The sequence below is a fragment of the Papio anubis genome, chromosome 9 (assembly GCF_008728515.1).
Source record: "Papio anubis isolate 15944 chromosome 9, Panubis1.0, whole genome shotgun sequence".
Classification (NCBI taxonomy): domain Eukaryota; kingdom Metazoa; phylum Chordata; class Mammalia; order Primates; family Cercopithecidae; genus Papio; species Papio anubis.
In genome coordinates this window covers 73,668,486-73,686,977 of record NC_044984.1, presented here as the reverse complement: position 1 = coordinate 73,686,977, position 18,492 = coordinate 73,668,486, and the positions used below count along the sequence as shown (strand labels likewise).

The window sequence follows — 18,492 nt, the reverse complement described above, 5'->3', positions numbered from 1 at the left end:
AAAAATCCTCCAAAGAAGTTGGTTTTTTCAGATATCCGTTTCAGATATCCATTTCAACATTTAACACTTTCAGGAGGGTCTTACTGGGTTTACTTTTTCTTCCCACATTTGAATGTCTTTCTTTTTATTTGGATTTTAGTGTCTTCAGAAAGTCATTCCCAGCTGCCTCAAGTGGAGGTTTTTCCCCTAATTAATAAATACTCATCACTGCATTCTCTCACTCCAAAAAAGAGATTCTGGTTCTATTTTAGGAGCCCCAATCAGATTAGAAGCTACCATAGATGCCACATAATTGAGGGAATGCCCAATGCCCCGAGGGTTTGAGGGAGGAGAGAATTTGGTTCAGAAATACAGGGCTGGGTTCCAGTGGTTTCTAAAGCACATGAACGTGTCCTGCAAATGTGAGGCAATATTAATAATGTCCACTGATACACTCATAAGAACAAAGAGAATGTAAATCTTACTTAAATTTATCACTTGTATGATGACCTACATTTGGAGGACAAAGATGAACTAATAAAAATAGAAATATATGGAACATGAAAGTTAATCCAAATGGATGCAGGCATTTAAGTGGTAAATCTCAGAATTTTTTTAAAAGGAAGGATAAGGCACAGAAGATGAGGCCAGCAGCAGTTTCCATTTGAGGATAGATGAGTCCTCAATATTCACAGTCTCAGAATACGTTTGAATAAGTTATGCCTTAAACTCCTTGCAAGATTTTAGCTTACTATACATGAAATTTTTGTTTAGGCATGCCAGAACTTGCATTTAGGAAGAACCATTTTCATTCTCAGTTCTGAAGTCAAGCGTATGTGATTTCATCTGGAAAGGAGGCACGCTGAATGAATCATTTTCTTAGGGAACATTGACCAGACTGTATACTGAGAATGGGAGGGGCGCTGGGAAATGCTGGGTCACGCCATCTTGGCCCTGAGAGGAACAATCAACTGCACGCCCCTGTTATGTTCCCAGCCTCTGCTTCTCTTCTCTCATCTGGGCACTCTAACTAATGGCTGGGCAAGTGGCTGTGCTCCACTTGGAGGAGATCACATGACATCTGAAGCATTATCTTCCTGTAGAAATGACACATGATGAACTGGTTTCTGCTCCCAGTTACTTAAGTTCTAGCTCAGGTCACTGAATTCATTATGTGCTCAACATGAGGATCTGAAAGAAGGTTTGGTGCTTGTGCTTGCATACTGAGTTTTTCCATGAATGTATTCCCTGATGACTTATACAACACGTTTTGGTAAATACTAGTCTCAGACTCAAACCCAGTGCCCTGAGCAGCAGCCCTGGCCTAAACTATCCTTGTTAAAATTCAGCTATGTCCCATCCCTTTTCTATCTTCAGGTTCAGTTCAGGTGTCTATGGAGTAGCAGTCACTGGGCTAAACCATTTCCTTCCCTCTAACATACTAGAAGAGGAAGAACTAGAATTCAAACTGCCTGTATGCTAATTTAAATAGGCACCTTTTAAAGTTATCCCTCATCACTTTTTCAGGAAAACCTTCAATCCATTTGTTAAAAGAGGAAAAGCCACCATATTCACAGGATACATTTCTTTCATAAGTTCATTACCAGGGTCCCTCATACTTTTCTTGAGCATTTCCTGAACTTCCAATAGTAGGAATTTAACATGAAGTCCCTGCTTTAACAGAATTTTAAAATACTAATTAACATAATTTGGAGTATGGCAAACTTTTGATTTAAATTTCTGGCCATTACTCGTTTAGTTATATGATTCCAGATAAATTTCTTAGACTCTCTGAGTCTCAGTTTCTTCATTTGCAAATTTGACTTAATAATTTCTGTAACACAGTTTGTGAGATTTCATTGAACTAATTAGTTATTTCAGATTTAAATTAAGTTTGTCCATTGTTTTTCCTCTCAAGGGGACTGACCAGCAGTTAGAATCACAAAATTAGGAAAGTTCTGAAGAGGGAGCACAGGCCAGCAGGTAGAAGGGGTTGGGTTTGGGGGTTTGCAGTGGAGGTGAGAATCAAGGTCTTCAGAAATTACCTGAGAGGCCAGGCGTGGTGGCTCACACCTGTAATCCCAGCACTTTGGGAGGCCGAGGCAGGCAGATCATGAGGTCAAGAGATCGAGACCATCCTAGCCAACAGGGTGAAACCCCATCTCTACTAAAACCACAAAAATTAGTTGTGCCTGGTGGCATGTGACTGTAGTCCAAGCTACTTGGGAGGCTGAGGTAGGAGAGTTGCTTGAACCACAGAAGGCGGAGGTTGCAGTGAGCTGAGATTGCGCCCCTCCATCTCAAAAAAAAAAGAAAAAAGAAAAAAAAAAAGATAAATTACCTGAGAGAGGCGCTGCTGATGTAGGAAATCAGGGCCATAGCACCAGCTAATACGAAGTTTGGAGAGTCATAACTGAAAATGACAACCATTCCTCATCTAATACAGACTAGTTATGCTGCAAGATTCAGATCTAAAACAAAAAATCTTTACAAATTTAGCTAAGTTGTATGTAAAATTGGTCAAAATAATTCCTATAAAGATGACGTAAAAACCTCCAGGTAGAAATGCTGCAATTTATTCTTTAAAATATTAAAGATTTGGATTTGAAGAAAGGATAATTTGGGGACCAAATGACAAGCATTTAGTAATTAACTCGTTTTGTAAGATATACCATGTGCTTTTTTTCTCCCTATTTTTTTCTCTTTCATGAGAGGTAGGGTTTTGGGATAGAAATTTGGGTGAATGGTCAGGGCTGCAGTTCACATCGCAGTACATTTTAGGGAACCATGCATTATTGGTAGCTTTTTTATTATTTAAAAAATTTTAAATTGTGGGCAATTCTTCACAGCTCAATATCTTATCTCAGCCAGAGGGTACTAATAAAGAGCTTATATTGCATTATGAAACACAGGGGCTTAGAAAACTCTAAGCACACAAAACATTTACTTTGCAAAGACATTTCTCATATGTTCAAGTACCCCTAATTAAATGCTATTTGGAGAACATTAAAATACACACTTCATTGATCTTTAGTGTTTTAGGTATAATTACAGGGATGGATATTCTACTCCATGTTCCTCATTCTATTTGGCAAAAGGGAAGGTGATGAAAGAGATGGAAGACATTATTGCATTTTTCCAGGAACTTGCAATATTGTGGAATGGAATAAAGCAAAGGATGGGGAATAGAGGGACTTGAAAACAGAAGCACGTGAATTTTATATGGGATTTTTCACGCATAGGCGTATCATGGAAAGAGTGGCCCAGAAATCTTGGGAGCAGCTAAGAGACTTGGGAATGGTATTGAATGGATGCCAGCTGTTGCAGCCCCTGCTTGGTACTGTGTGGTGTTGTGGTGTTGGCAGAATTGTTGGGAGTCTGGAGTAAGGAAACACACATGTGTAGGATATGTGTAGAGTGCATGTGTTGCAGACCAAAACGTCATCCCTAGCCTAGGCCCTGTAACCTATTTCTAAGTTAGAGTAAATTTAACATGGTGGATAAGAACTTTGCAGTCAGACAAAATTCTGAATCTCAGTCCTCCCATTATTAGCTACTTGGCCATAAGGAATTCCAACTTCTCTGAGTTTCAGCTTCTTTATCTATAAATTGGGAATAATAATGGTGCCTACCCCACAGTGGTGTTGTGAGTAAATGAGTTACAGACTTAGCACAGTGGTTGACTTAAACAGATACTCAATAGGTGTGAGCTTAAACATGAGTAAAGGTAAATTTGTACTATACATGATTTTCCAGGAAACAGAGAGCACTATTTACCAAAAAGAAACAAAAATGGCATTTTTTAAACCAAAATTAGGCAATCCTACTGTGACACATAGGTTCCATTGCCTTTATGTCCTCTTCAAACATGACAGCAAGGCTTCAACATAAGCAAAACATCAGTGTGACACAGCTTGGAAAGTCAATGACCTTGCAAAGAGGCATACATCTCTCCTCAGATTCTAAGTTAAACATTAATGTTGATTTAATCTCAGGCAGGCATTTCAAAGGCTGCTTTCTATATTCCCTGTTTATGACTTGAGAGGCTATCCAAAAATATGTTCTAAAATAAAAACAAAGTTCCACACTCTCTACCTATTTTAATATTCTAATCTCACTCTGTTTTTGTTTTTTAACACTGAGATACAATTAAGAGCAGACTATTTCTGATGCTATGTTGGTTTCTGAAAAACATTTTTTTCTCCTGTCTTTAAAACACTAGCAGAACATGAAAATTCAGGGAAGCACCTTGTCGGAATGTTGATTTATTCATGTAGAAATCACAGCTTAAAGTGAAGAGCAGTTGGTTAACTTGTAGCAAAACACAACCTCTGACCACATTCCAGAGTATTTGCAGCTTAGAGAATAAGAGGTTGACTAGAGATAGTTTCAAATTTTCCTTTTTGTCCTCTTCTAGAATTGTATGTGGGGGTCTTTCGCTTCACTCATAAATGTTCCCATCTGTATTCTAGTGCTATCCAGGGTCCAGAAATTTATTCTTGCATGTAATCTAGTTATAGTCCACATGAAAAGAGAAATATTGGTGTAGAAGGCTTTCAGAAGGGATGCCTGAAACAGGGTTCCATTCAAGGATGAACCGGGTCACAGAGGAGAGTGAAAATCACCTGGTGACCATTGAACAGGCCCCGGAGACAAAACTCCTTATTTGAGGAATTTAGAAGGGAGTAAGGATCACCTGGTGACTATCAAACAGGCTCTCTGGCGGCACAACTCCTTATCTGGGAAAATTAGAAGTAATTAGACTTTCCTAATATCTAAAATTGGCCTCTGGTTCCAGGCCTCTTTCAATCTTTCTAAGTAATTAAAATTTCTAAATGTCTCTGTATATAGAAATGGAAATTTAGGAGAATAGCCAGTGCCACAGTTCACATTGCAGTACATTTAGGGAGCCATACATTTCTGGTAGCTTTTTCTTTAAACAGTTTTAAATTTGGGGCAATTCTTCACAGCTCAATATCTTTGTAATGCCATTCCAAAACTCATTTTACAACCCTTGCTGACATTAACACACCAAAATATCTACAAACATAATCATTTATCATGATCTATGTGGTTAACGTAATCCAAATTACCCTTAAGCTCCCGCCTTAAGGTCCTTGAATACCCCTATGGAAAAATCCACAGCAGTGCGCTCAGTCCTCTCACTGAGGTGCACCACTGCACTCTTCTGCAGTGTTCTTTCTTTCTAATACACTTTTCCTTTTCAACCTATGCTGTTGTCGGTAAATTACCAACACGTGAGTTGACCACTTCCTGATGCCAGGGCTCTGACACTTCGCCCGACAGTCACTTCTGACAACACTGCCCTATAAGCATTTTAAAGTTGTAAGTAGATAGCTTGGCTCGAGCTGGGCTTGTGTGCCCTGGGTTCTCCCACTGTGCAATGTCCTGCTCTTTTCCAAGCCAGAAGTCTGCCAGCTCCTGAAGGCCAGGAGCAAGGCGCCCCATTGAGTACTCTGCCATCTCTGGTTTGCAATTTTGCTGTGGCCTGTCCCCGGGGGAAAATAACTGCATATGATTAATGATTTGAGAGACATTTAAAGTAGAGCAAAAAGTAAGAAGAGTGGAGATAAGCCTGGCAGGGTGACAGCCAGTACCAGAAGTTGTTTTGCGTAAAGTAGGCTGACAGGGAATTCTTCCATCAGCTTTTGAAAAAAGCTTAGGGGTCATTCCACTTTGCCTTCGGACACTTGAAATCTGGGAAGGATAGAAGGAAGTGGTGATAAAGATACTGAGATGTTCACCATCCCCGCAGTGAGAGTGAAAATACTCCTAAACTTTTTAAATGGTTCTGGAAACAATGGATTGTTTCCCCACCATAAAATAGTGAAAGAGAACAGCTACTCGATGTATCTGATTGTTTATTTTAGGAATTCATTTGGCATTGGACAGACCTATGCTTGAAAAATAACTTTTAAACTTCAAACACATAGGTACATAATTTATTTGACATTTTCCAATAACATTTAGCATATGAGGAAATGAGGCTCAGAGAGTTGATGTGATTTGGATTCCAAGTTCTATGCTCATTTGATCCATGCCATACTTTCTCCTAAGAACTAATCACTATGATATGAAAAAGTGCTAAGACGCTTTCCTCACTTATAAGAAGCTTATATTCTATCTATTGAGACAATGAAACAGCTAAACAAGCCATCTTTTTGTAACAGCATTGTGTGGCTATGCACCTACACTTAGAGAATAAGCATGTGTGTAATGAGGTGCCAGTTGTATGGTGCAGGATAGAAAATATAGTGCCCAGGTCAAGAATCAAGGTGGTGCTGAGCATCATCAAGGAGGCTAGTGAGACGGTAGGTCTCACAATACATTCCTATATAGACTATTACCTGTGGTCCTGGTCATTTTAGCTTCAAAGAAGTGTGATACATATACCTACCTATGAACCAGCAGTTCAGGAGAAATGAAAGCTTATGTTCACAGAAAGCTGTACAAGTACAACAGCTTTATTCCTAACAATCTCAAACTGGAAGTAACCCAAATTGGAAAATGGATAAATCTTGATATATTCACATAATTGAATACCACTTAGCAATAAAAAGGAGTGAAATATTACTGTATGAAGAATCTCAAAAACATCATCTTGAGCTGAAGAAGCCAGACACAAAATAATATGATTCCTTGGTATATAGTTCAGAACAGGCAAGCTGATCTGTGGTAAGGAAAATCAGAACAGAAGTTAGCTCTAGGAGCCAGGGCTAAGACACATTGGAAAGAGGTATGAGGAACTTTCTGGGGTAAGAAATATTCTGTAGCTTGATCGGAGTGATGTTACACTGTGTATAGAGTTGTCAAGACTCATTGAACTGTACACTTAACATCTGTGCATTTTATTGCATGCCAATTTTATCTCAATTTAAAAAGCCATGATGTTGCTAGAAAAAAGGTCCAGAAAAGAGCAACTTGGGGAATCTCTGAGAAGCTACAGTATGAAAACAAGCTGCAAAAAGATTGGTTTTCATGTTTAAAACTTTGTTTTTACATCAGGAGAATTAAGCATAAAACTTCTTATCCCAAGGGAGAGTAGACTAGTAGAAACTGGCTGTGGAATCAGAAAAACTGGCATTTTATTCCTGAGTTCTCAGTGGCTAGCATATGTCCTAGGCCTGGGTTCCTCCTCTCTAAAAAGGGAACCTTAGTACTGCCCTTATATCAATAGAAATGGTAATAAGGAGTGTGATTTTGGAGACAAGTGTTCTGGTTTAAAGAGAGACTAGAATATTTTCAGCAAATATCCCAAAACTTTTGAAACAGCCCCAGGAAAGACATTCCCAGCATACCTGAGGGCTGTTTCACATGGGACCCCAGTCAGCCTGGAACATCACGCTTTGATGTTTGGTATCTCCGTCCCTGAAACTTTTTTAAAAACAGATTTAGGACTGGCTGTGGTAAGTCACAGTTTATGAGGCTGAGGTGGGAGGATTGCTTGAGGCCAGGAGTTTGAGGCCAAACTGGGTAACATAGTAAGATCCTATCCCTATGAACAAACAAACAAAAAATATTAGCTGGGTATGGTGGTGCCAGCCTGCAGTCTCAGCTACTCAGGAGGCCGAGGTGAAAGGATTGCTTGGATTTGGGAGTTTGAAGCTGCAGTGAGCTATGATTGTGCCACTGTACTCCAGTCTGGGTGACAAAAAGAGACCCTGTCTCAGATAATTAATTTTAATTTTATTTAATTTAAAAATAATAAGGATAATAGAAGATAAGAAATAGCTTATTGAGAAAAATGGTATTTATTCACATACCATAAAATTCACCCATTTAAAGTGTATAGTTTGGTGGATTTTAGTATATTCACTGGATCGTGTAACTGTCATTGCTATCTAATTCTAGAAGATTTTCATCACTCCCAAAAAATCCCATACCCATCATCCCCATTCCCCATTCCCTATCCTATCCCTACCCTTAGGCATGAATCTACTTTCTGTCTGTCTATGGATTTGCCTATTTTGGTTCATTGGTGTTATAGCATGTATCAAGACTTCATTTCTTTTTATGTCTAAGTAATTTCTATTATATGGATATACCACATTTTGTTTATCCATTCATCAGCTGATGAACATTTTGGTTGTTTCTACTTTTTTGGCTGTTACGAAAAATGCTACTACTGTTCTTGCACATTTTTTTTGGTGTGTATACACGAGTTTCCATTTTTCTTGGGTAGAACTTAGTAGAATTGTTGGGTAACATGGCAACTTTATTTAACATTTTGAGGAACTGTCAAACTGGTTTCAAAAGTGGCTACATCATTTTACATTCCAGTAGCAATGTATAAGAATTCCCCATTTTTTCACATCTTTGTCAACACTTGTTATTGTCTGTCTTATTTTAGCAGAGCCTGAAACTTTGAGTTCCTTTGTGGGGTGTCAGAGCTTAGAGGAGTTAATTGGTGCACAATCACTGAGGTCACACCATGGTAGCACTATCTTCCACACACATGTGCTGAGCCTTAAACTGGGTTCGTCTTTGTGAAATCTTTTTACACCCCACAGACTCTCGCACATGGGATCTAGGTTCAGATATCCACTCTTTTATTAAAACCATGTATGACAATGCCTTCTGAACACTTTGGCTGTCCCAGTGTCCTCAAAAAAGGAAAGATATAAGTCTAGTCATCAGAGAAATGCTTTTCAGCTGGCAAGGAAATAAGAGCTCTGACCAATGTTTTCAATAACAAAACCACTAATATTTTTTGAGAGTTTATCTGGTGCCAAGTATTGTTCTAAGTGCTTTACATTAATTATTTCATTTAGAGTGTGTCACAACTCATGGAGGTGAGTAAATATTAATCTCATTTTATGAAAGGATTAAGCAACAAGCCAAAGGACACATCAGTAGTAAGCGGAGTCATGGTGATCCACATAGGCTGAGTTATAATCTACCCTGTAGTTCTGTCTCACCATTAATTTTTAATTGACTGAGCTTAGTGGGTCGATTTTTTTTTTCTTTTTAAAACTGTATTTCAACATAACTATGCTTACAGAAATACACTCATATTGGTTAACAGAATGCAATTTAACTTATCCTACACAACTTGGACCAAAAACTTGGTACATGGTTTAAGATTTTAAAAAAGGATTTGCAATCTGCTTTATTTTTATCTGTTACAAATGTGTAAAAGATCCTCCCTCAAATGCTGCTAAAGAAGGCAGCAAGAACCTTGAGAAATTTACCTTGGGTTTGCCTCAGAAAAATAACCCGTATTGCATTGCGTAAGTTTATAAAACTGGTGCAACAAAACACTGTTGTAATGTTTCAATAGAATTAGAATTAGAAAGTTCAATAACTAATAGGTATGGAAGAGACTGGGAGGGAACCTATGTACACATGTGAAACTGTAAAAACTATCTGATTTAGTTAATATTGCATGTAGATTGTAAATCTACGCAAGCCAAGATTCAGATAATTTCTTCAATCTGAATTAACACTATCTATTCATTTCATCTGCTGGGGTCAACCAGGAAACTGGGAACAGCAGTAAGTTTTTCTGACTTATGCAAAAAAGAAAATTAAGTTTCTTCCTCAGCTTTTCGGTCCAGAAGTGACAGTATACTACAGGCAAGGTATTCCTTCCATTGTAAGCATTCATAGGGTGACATGCAATGAGGTCTATTTGGGTTTTAATTTGTAGCAGCAGTCATATGCAAAACAGTCTCCAAAGTTAATTACACATGACTTTATAAGTGACTCTGAAAAATAAAATGACCCTTCTTAGAAGACTAGAGCAGAATATCCAGCCATATTTATAAGCCTTATCAAAAAAAAAAAAAAGCAGCCCCTTATGAATTACACAATAAAAGAAAAAAGTGGCCCCAAAATAAGAAGCAACTCTGAAGGAAAAAGGAAAAAATATAACTTAAAAAGTCTTAAAAACCAACGTGAATATAGATTCAAAAGATAGGTAAGACATTAATTTTCATAACTACCTAAGATCAGGCTTGTCATGTATTCTAGTGTTTCAAGTTTATCACTAGTTACTACACATCAATTTACAAATAACATGTTCATTTTTTGTTCTTTTATCAAAAGGGAAAATTCTAGCTTAAATTCTATCCAGTGTGGGCGAGTGGGACTAGAAAACAAAAAGATGCAAACAGTTGCATGCAAATATCACATTTTTCAAATGGAAGAACTTCCAACTGGACCAGAAGTTCATACTGCTAATGTGCTTTTCACTGAAACAATTTCTAATAAGTATGAATACATGGCATTAAGGTTCACAACCTAATACAGGCCTGACAATCAAGTCCTTATTTTCTGGAAGAAGGCCTCAAGTCCAATCAATTTCCAGTAACAATGCTTTTACAAATCGATTTAATAATAAGGGGTTTTAATTTCCTTCGTGTTTTTGTTTTTAGCATTCTAGTCTTAAAGACTAGATTAGAATTTAGCTCAGTTCCCCAGAAGGCAAATGGTTTTTCTTTTGCAGTATGAAAGAATCCACAAAAAAAACTCTTCCCCAAAATAATTCCTGATAGCCAATCTGTGCTTAAGATGAATCTCTCTCTATACAATGTTAACAGTAACTTAGGTAAAATGTACCCATGAACATTAAAACTAGTTGTTAGAAAGATTTAACTAGCTTTATAATTTAAGTTTTAAAGCATAAATATTTGCAGCTTGATCTTCTGTTGACAGTGATCGTTGGAGCCTAGAATTCAACATTTACAATTTCCGTTCATGCACACAAAACACACACCGTTATCACACAACTTACTCCTCATGTCTTAAGAGAAGAATCTTCTGCTTTTTTAAATCTTTGGCCTCCCAGTCAATTCCATGTTTTTCCATATTAAAAGTTTTTCCACAACTTTTAACTCAAACTTTACTCTCAGATTTTTAACAAGTTTTCCACCCACAGATTATTAATGCTTTTCCTAATCTTTCATGTTTTACTGCCAAAATCTGAAGCTGCCCTCAAAGAGATCATCAGATTAAAAAAATAAAAAAAATAAAAAAAAGAAACATAAAGTGATTATTTCAAAACAGAATATGGGAGGTCAGAATTCAAGGTTTCCTACCGGGATCATATTTTATTTTACTGCAATGAATAACTACTATCAGTAAGAAAAATCCTGTATTGGATTCTTTCGTACTCTTTGGTGCCTCGCCAAAGAACCTACAAAAATGTTTTGGAGTACATACCCTTTTTTCACACAAAGTACCCCCACAGGAACACTAGGATAGCTGCAATTCATTTGAGGCCTCACCTGTAGAAAGAGGCTATCACACAGACAGCGAGGACACCCAGTAGTTTGTGGAGATCCTTGAGAAAGTATGATTTAAAAAAATATGACCTGTACTTGTTTCCCCAGCCTTTTTCACTGTATAGGAAAGTTGTAGCTGGTCTGCCAGCACTCATACTACCCCTCTTATCCTAGGTTTGCCATGTAATAGCTATGGCTTTGGAATCTCCCAAGTGATATTCTTGGAGGAATAATTATGTCTCCTAATTCCAGGCTTACACTTTCCAAACACATCGCTTACTGTTGTGTATGTGCAGATGATGCATTTGTAGACTCGCTCATTAACCCCAGCTCTGGTGTGGCGTTTCAGGTGTGCAGTATAGGGATCATATCGATTGGTATTGTAGCCACAGCGGTCACAGCGAATACGGACCTTGGAGAAATCTCCCTCTTCTGCAGTGGAAGAGCCAGATTCCCTGGCTTTTGCTTGCTTCTCCGCTCCTCCTTCCCTTCTTTCTCTTTTCCTTTTTCTTTTCTTTATTTTTTTTTTTTTTGAGACGGAGTCTTGCTCTGTCGCCCAGGCTGGAGTGCAGTGGCGTGATCTCGGCTCACTGCAAGCTCCGCCTCCCGGGTTCCCGCCATTCTCCTGCCTCAGCCTCCCGAGTAGCTGGGACTACAGGCGCCCGCCACCTCGCCCGGCTAGTTTTTTGTATTTTTTAGTAGAGACGGGGTTTCACCGTGTTAGCCAGGATGGTCTCGATCTCCTGACCTCGTGATCCACCCACCTCGGCCTCCCAAAGTGCTGGGATTACAGGCGTGAGCCACCGAACCTTTTTTTTTTTTTGACGGAGTTTCGCTCTTGGGTAGGCTGGAGTGCAATGACGTGATCTTGGTTCATTGCACGCAACCTCAGCCTCCCGGGTTCAAGCGATTCTCCTGCTTCAGCCTCCCGAGTAGCTGGGATTACAGGCATGCGCCACCACACCGGACTAATTTTGTATTTTTAGTGGAGACGGGGTTTCTTTTTGTAGGTCAGGCTGGTCTCGAACTCCCCAACTCAGGTGATTCTCCCGCCTCGGCCTCCCAAAGCACTCAGGTTACAGGCGTGAGCCACCGCATCCGGCCTCTCCGCTCTTCCACAAAACATTTCTTGGCACTGTGAACTCTGAGGCGATGCACAAACCGTTCTTCAGATTCTGCTCCATATTGGCATGACTTACAGCAAAAGGATTTGGTCTTCAAGTTCTTGCCTTTGTCCTCTGTTCCAGGTGTTTCAGGAGGAAGATCTTTATTTGAGCTGTAACTCTCTGGAGCAGCTGATGCCTCAAATACAGGCTGAAGTTCTGCAACGCTGAGTTCCAAACGTCTCAGCCCATGAGGTTCACCTTTTATTTCAGCACTCTTCAAGTCCCCCTCCTTCTTCACTATCTGAAAAGTTGTTATCCTCAACAGGCATCAATTTTGCCATCTGTCTTTCTTCACGGACCGGGTAATCACAGCAGCTGCCATTTACTTTCCCAGTGAAGGCCACATTTGTCAGCATGACAGGCTGAGGTGCGGCCAGTTCAGCTTTAGAGAGATCATGCAAGTCATACATGCCGTTAGGCAAGGCCATTCCAATGTTGCCATTGCCGGTAAACAGCCCTTCTCCAGAAGACTCCCCCATCACCTGGGTGGCCATAACTGGAATCACGCAGGCTGCGTTTGGGCTTCTCCAGCTGCCCCCGAGTCCCTCCGACCACCCCCGGGCTCGCCCAACACCCAGGGCCAGGTGCCCTGGAAGTTTGCAAACTTCACTCCCCCCACGGCGTCTGGCAGGACTCCAGCCTCAGCCCTGCAGGCTCGGGAGGTCGGGTGGCCGGATGTGGGGGTCTATCTTATTCACCACTATATACCCTGAAATTAGCACAATACCTGGATTATAAAAGAGGCTTAATATATGATGAATCAATGAAAGAATGAATAAATAAAATTAATTTGCAGTATTTAAAAGTTCTTGTTCATAATTGGCAATAATTTAATCATGTTTAAAGCAAGTAAGTTTGTGTCTGTGTATGCTTCCTCTGTCGAATATCTTTATTTAAGCTCTTGTTTTTCAGCGAGTCCTCATTCTCCTCCCTTATTCTGTAGTACAACTAGTACAACTCAATCACTGACATTTCATCTAATTGCAGAGTAACAGATTGTAATGGATTAAAGATTTTACAGCACAAACATTTGGCCTGCTCAAAGGTAGGTAGGAGTAAGACAGAAGGTAAAAACATCTCATTTGAAGATTCACAAACAAGATAAAAAAAATTGCTCCCAAGCATGTGATGAACTCAAGAGAAAAGATTACATTTTAAAAGGTTTAAATCCATGGAAGACAGAACAAAGCATTCTCCTGCGTTGCTCACATTGCTTCCCACTCAAAACCCTCTTCATTATTTCAATAATATGAAAAACCAGATGTAAACAAGACTGCTCTTGTCTACATCATTGTTCTCATTCTCCTTTTGTTTTATATTTGTTCCCATTTCAATACCCACTCCTCACTTTCTGCTCTGCCAGCCTATATACACGAAATCCAGGCTCCCAAAACCACTTTGCTCTGCTTTATTTAAAATTCAACTGAAAACTCTCAGTCCTTTTATTCTTTGGATAAAAAGAAAACCTAATACTTACATTGATTTCTATTCAAACAATTATATTTTCTTCGTACTACTTGTATCAGAATTTATATCTCCTAATGAGAATTTTCCCCATAGCAAATCATTTGAGAGATCGTGTAATGATGTTAATGCTCAAAGCATTTAGGACAGAGTCAGAATATAAACCTCATAAGAACATCCATCTCATTACTTTCCCACAGTAATTACAACTGTTTTACCCAATTCGATCATCAACTAATAGCCTGTATTTGACCCTCCATAGTTATGGCCATTTCAGTGAAATTTACCTTTTCAAGACAAAGACAAATCATTATTGAGAACAGATAATGTATTATACACTGAGAAAGATATTTGGAGAGAGGGACTGGAATTCAAAAATATTTGGGGATACCACAGTGCAACTGGAATAACTGTATCTTTCAAAGATGACTCTCTCAAAGGTGATAGAACATTAGAAGGCATGTTTGTTAAATTCTAATTTGTTCAACCAATCTACTTGAAAATATTTAAGCACCTTGGATGTTGCAGTCACAGTGCAATGTGCTGGGCATAAGTACATAAACAAAACATACAATATCATTGCCCTCTCTTAGTGGCAATATGGCAGTGTAGAGAGAAAATGGGTTTGGGAGCCAGACAGACCTGAAAAGACCAAGAGAGACTCTTTACAGAAGGTGGTGTGGGCTGGGTGCTGTGGCTCATGCGTGTAATCCCAGCACTTTGGGAGGCTGAGGCAGGTGGGTCACTTGAGGTCATAAGTTCGAGACCAGCCTGGCCAACATGATGAAACCTCATTTCTACTAAAAACACAAAAAATAGCTGGGCATGGTGGCAGGCACCTGTAATCCCAGCTTCTTGGGAGGCTGATGCAGGAGAGTCGCTTGAACCCAGGAGGCAGGGGTTGCAGTGAGCTGAGATCACACCACTGCACTCTAGCCTGGGCGATAGAGTGAGACTCAATCTCAAAAAATGGAAAGTGTAGGCTTTTAGACCTATGTTTGAATTGTAGTTATGGCATTGCCTGTGTAAACTTGGACACATTACTTAAACTTTCCTGGGTCTCAGTTCCCTTCCTTCCCTATTTTGTAAAACAGATTTGATAATGCCAATTTTGAAGAATGTTACGATTTTTTTTTTTTTTTGTCAGCATGCAGTAGACTCTCAGTAAATGGTAGCTATTATTTGTGTTTATAGCATAGGTAGAGAAGTTGATATAAGCTTTAATGAAGATGAACTTTGGAAGCTAGAGAGCCAGGCTGTCAGCCCAGACCTTTGGGTGGTTATCACTGTGACAAGGAAGGCAGGTGCAGTAGGCTCAAGTATGACAATGGGAGGGAGAACAACGGAAGGCAGCCAAAGTACATTTTGAAAGTGTCCAGGGTCTCTCCTCACTTTAATTGTTGCTTCAAATTAGAGTCTAATTTATATTACTTTTCTAGGGAATTTAAAATAAAAAATATTGGATTTTTGTTTAGAAACTCTGAAGTGAGAATTTGGATTTCTTTTACCTGTGTCTGAAAAGTCTTTTTAATCAGAAAGGCAAGCAAATTACAGTCCTACATACTAGAGAGATATTCCAAGTTATTTGCTTTTTCCTATCATGTTCTTGGAAACCACATCATGAAGTGGATAACATTTATTATGCATAAGAATACAATTACAACTGGTGACAGAAATTCTAACCAAAGACTCAAACTCAAACCACAGCTATGGCCCAAGATACCATAAAAAATAAAACACATTTATACTTCTGTAGCAGTTTAAAGGGAAATCAATATGTTCCAAGTCCCATGATATGGACACATAGATACTAGGTACACTAATATATATTATAGTTTTAATATACTATAAAATAATTCAATACTACTAAACGATATCTACTATATTATAAAATTGATTAACAACAAATATTCTAGGCATGATAAACTTAGATTTTGTTCCCATTCTTTGAGTTCTCCCTAGAACTAATTCTTTCGCATTTTCCTCTGGATCAATTTCCATGATGTAGGCAGAGACTTACACCATAGCTTTAAGTCTTAAATTTAAACAAAAGTTAAATTAAGGTAATCTATGAACTCCATGTGCATTATGGAAACAGGATGAAAAAAGAGGGTTACAGAGAGGGAGACACTGAATAAGCCTTTAATAAACAAAAGTTATTGAGATAAAATCTATTATTTTCAAAACCAGAATCAAAAACAGTAACAAGGTTGATTTTGCTAAGCATCTGTACTGCCTCTGTCTTTAAAGAAACATACCAAAAAACCCAAAGAGGCACTAAACTATTTTCAGCATTCAGAGCTAGGACATTTTGCTCCTCAGCTTTCAGAATACTTTAACCATCGTTTGTAAAATAAGAACACAATGACTATTAACACGGACTTTAAAAAGGGCATTTGGAAACGTTTCTTACTGTTTAATAAACATTCATTCAAACTCCATTCATTCATTCAAAAATATTTTTGCACGCCTACTGTGTTCTTGCCTCTGTGATTAACCTTGGTGAGGAATCATAGAAATGGCTGCTGCCTGGATGGAGTTTCAGTCCAGTGGGGAAGATAGACAATGACAAAGTAAAGAACAACAAGTATGACTTCCTGAAATGCTGTGGATGCAAATTAATGTTTTTGTTGCATTTCTTAAATGTTGTGAATGACCAGGAAGGTTCTTATTGGCATCCATGTTTAAAATTCCAGCAATTAACCTTTTATAAGGATTTCTAATCAGGGCATTGATTGGTGGGTGGAGATTCTTGGAGAGCATAGTTGCCATCTGATTGCTAAATGTACTTAGAAACAGCATCACTTCTTTCATGATCCTTGGGCATAAAAGATGCCATAAGGAATAATGACTTTAACTCACTCGGAAGAAGTACCAAGGAATTGACCATTGGAGGTTAAAAAACTGTTGCCATTTGATTGAATATGTATTCTTCACATGCTTTTCTGTGAAGTAAATGTTTTTCTAATTAGGCTTAAAAATGTGAAATTTTCTTGCAAAATTGATTTTCCATTAAGGCATTAAAGTAGTTTCTCTTCCCTTCTGCTTGGATACTAATTAAATTATGTTCCAACTTGTTTTAATTCTGCAATCAATTTTTTTTCCATTTGCACTAGATTACAGAATCTCATTTAAAAATCACTCTTTACCAAATTTTACACAAAGCAGAGGTGATAGACTTATTCTCTAATGGAAACAAAACAATAAAACAGTAACTGCTCAAGTCATGAGGGCTTGCAGCATGTCAGGGTGGAATGTTAAAAAAAGGCTTAGTTTTTTTTTTTCTGTTGCTATCTATTCCTTATGCTGTTTTTAGAGATAACAAATATCTCTCTATATAGTAGAAGGCATGGAGATAAAAATAAATTTTAAAAATGGAATGAAATGTTAAAATAAAAAAGGTTTAAATAGTTTGATGATCTATCTGATCGTGGGGTACAGAACTGAGACAACTTTAAAATTGGACATAAGTGAAATTTATAAGAAGGGAAAAATGGAGTCATAGCTGTTGATTGTAATGTTTGAAATAATTAAGTCAAAATTTTAAATAGATTATTCTAAAAGGATAAAGATTGGTTTCAGGTTTGACTTGCGTATACCATAAATACTTATTTTTTGAAAGATTAAAAAGAAGAAAATCTCAAAGATTCAACTTAGACAGCTTGGGACTATACATATTGGTAGCCTTTTGCACATTGAAGAATTGTATACTGATTACCAAAGATGATTTTGAAGCCATATACTGAGAAAGAAAAAAATTAAGAAACAACAGTTTTATATATAACCATCTCTAGGAACTCAGAGGATACATATTTCTGTTTTAAAGAAACAAAAATAAGAGAAAGGTTGACCTGTCTCCAAGGTCAAATTCCACCTTCATCTGTTAGAAGGTGGGGAAGTGGAGGAAGAAAGTAGTCAACCATGCATCGTTAAAAAAACAAACTGGCAAGTGAATGGAACCAGTGAGGTGGCTTTGATTGTGTAAATTTGCAGAACACGATCAAGCCAAATGGAAACCTCACCAGTAATATTTCCACCTGGGGACAGAATCAAATAGTGGAAACCATGTGCTTTTGTTGTTGCTCTTCCTGGTACAGCTTATCTCTTCCACATTACTTCATTTTAAACATGGGTCTAATCACTTCCAAATGAGCTCTTACACTATCCATGTTCATTCCCATTTCTTTCTAAATTGCTTACACATTATTTGGTCACAAAAAATAGGACATAATCCTTTAAGCTACACAATTACTTCATCATCTTATGACTTATAGTTGTCAACTTTCTGGCAACAAAACCTGACTGCATTTAATTAACATCACAGAGTTGGCTGTCAGTGGGTCTGATTTAACCTGTTTAAATCCAAGTCTCTGGCAGAACAGCTTACTCTGATTAGCAGTACTGTTTCTAGATTCCAAAGCTGTTCCTTGAATTCCTTTTTCTCACTTTCTTTGATATCTTTCATCTCATTATGACATTAAAAATAACGCTTAACACTGTTAGATGAAAGCAAAACTAAAATCATGAACAAAATTGCTCATGTAAAGTGGAAAAACAATTTCTTTAAAATCAAAAAACTAAGGTCAATCTAAGACTTCAATTTATTCACACAATTATAATTTTCTGCAATTAATGGA

At 38.1% G+C, this 18,492-nt stretch overlaps 1 protein-coding gene and 1 pseudogene across 8 annotated transcripts in view; both read right to left on the bottom strand.

The window, feature by feature from the left end:
* SYT1 (synaptotagmin 1) overlaps window positions 1–18,492 on the bottom strand; it is a 587,652-nt gene that overhangs the window by 135,408 nt on the left and 433,752 nt on the right. The window lies entirely within an intron of this gene.
* LOC116268899 lies at window positions 12,251–14,633 on the bottom strand (annotated as a pseudogene).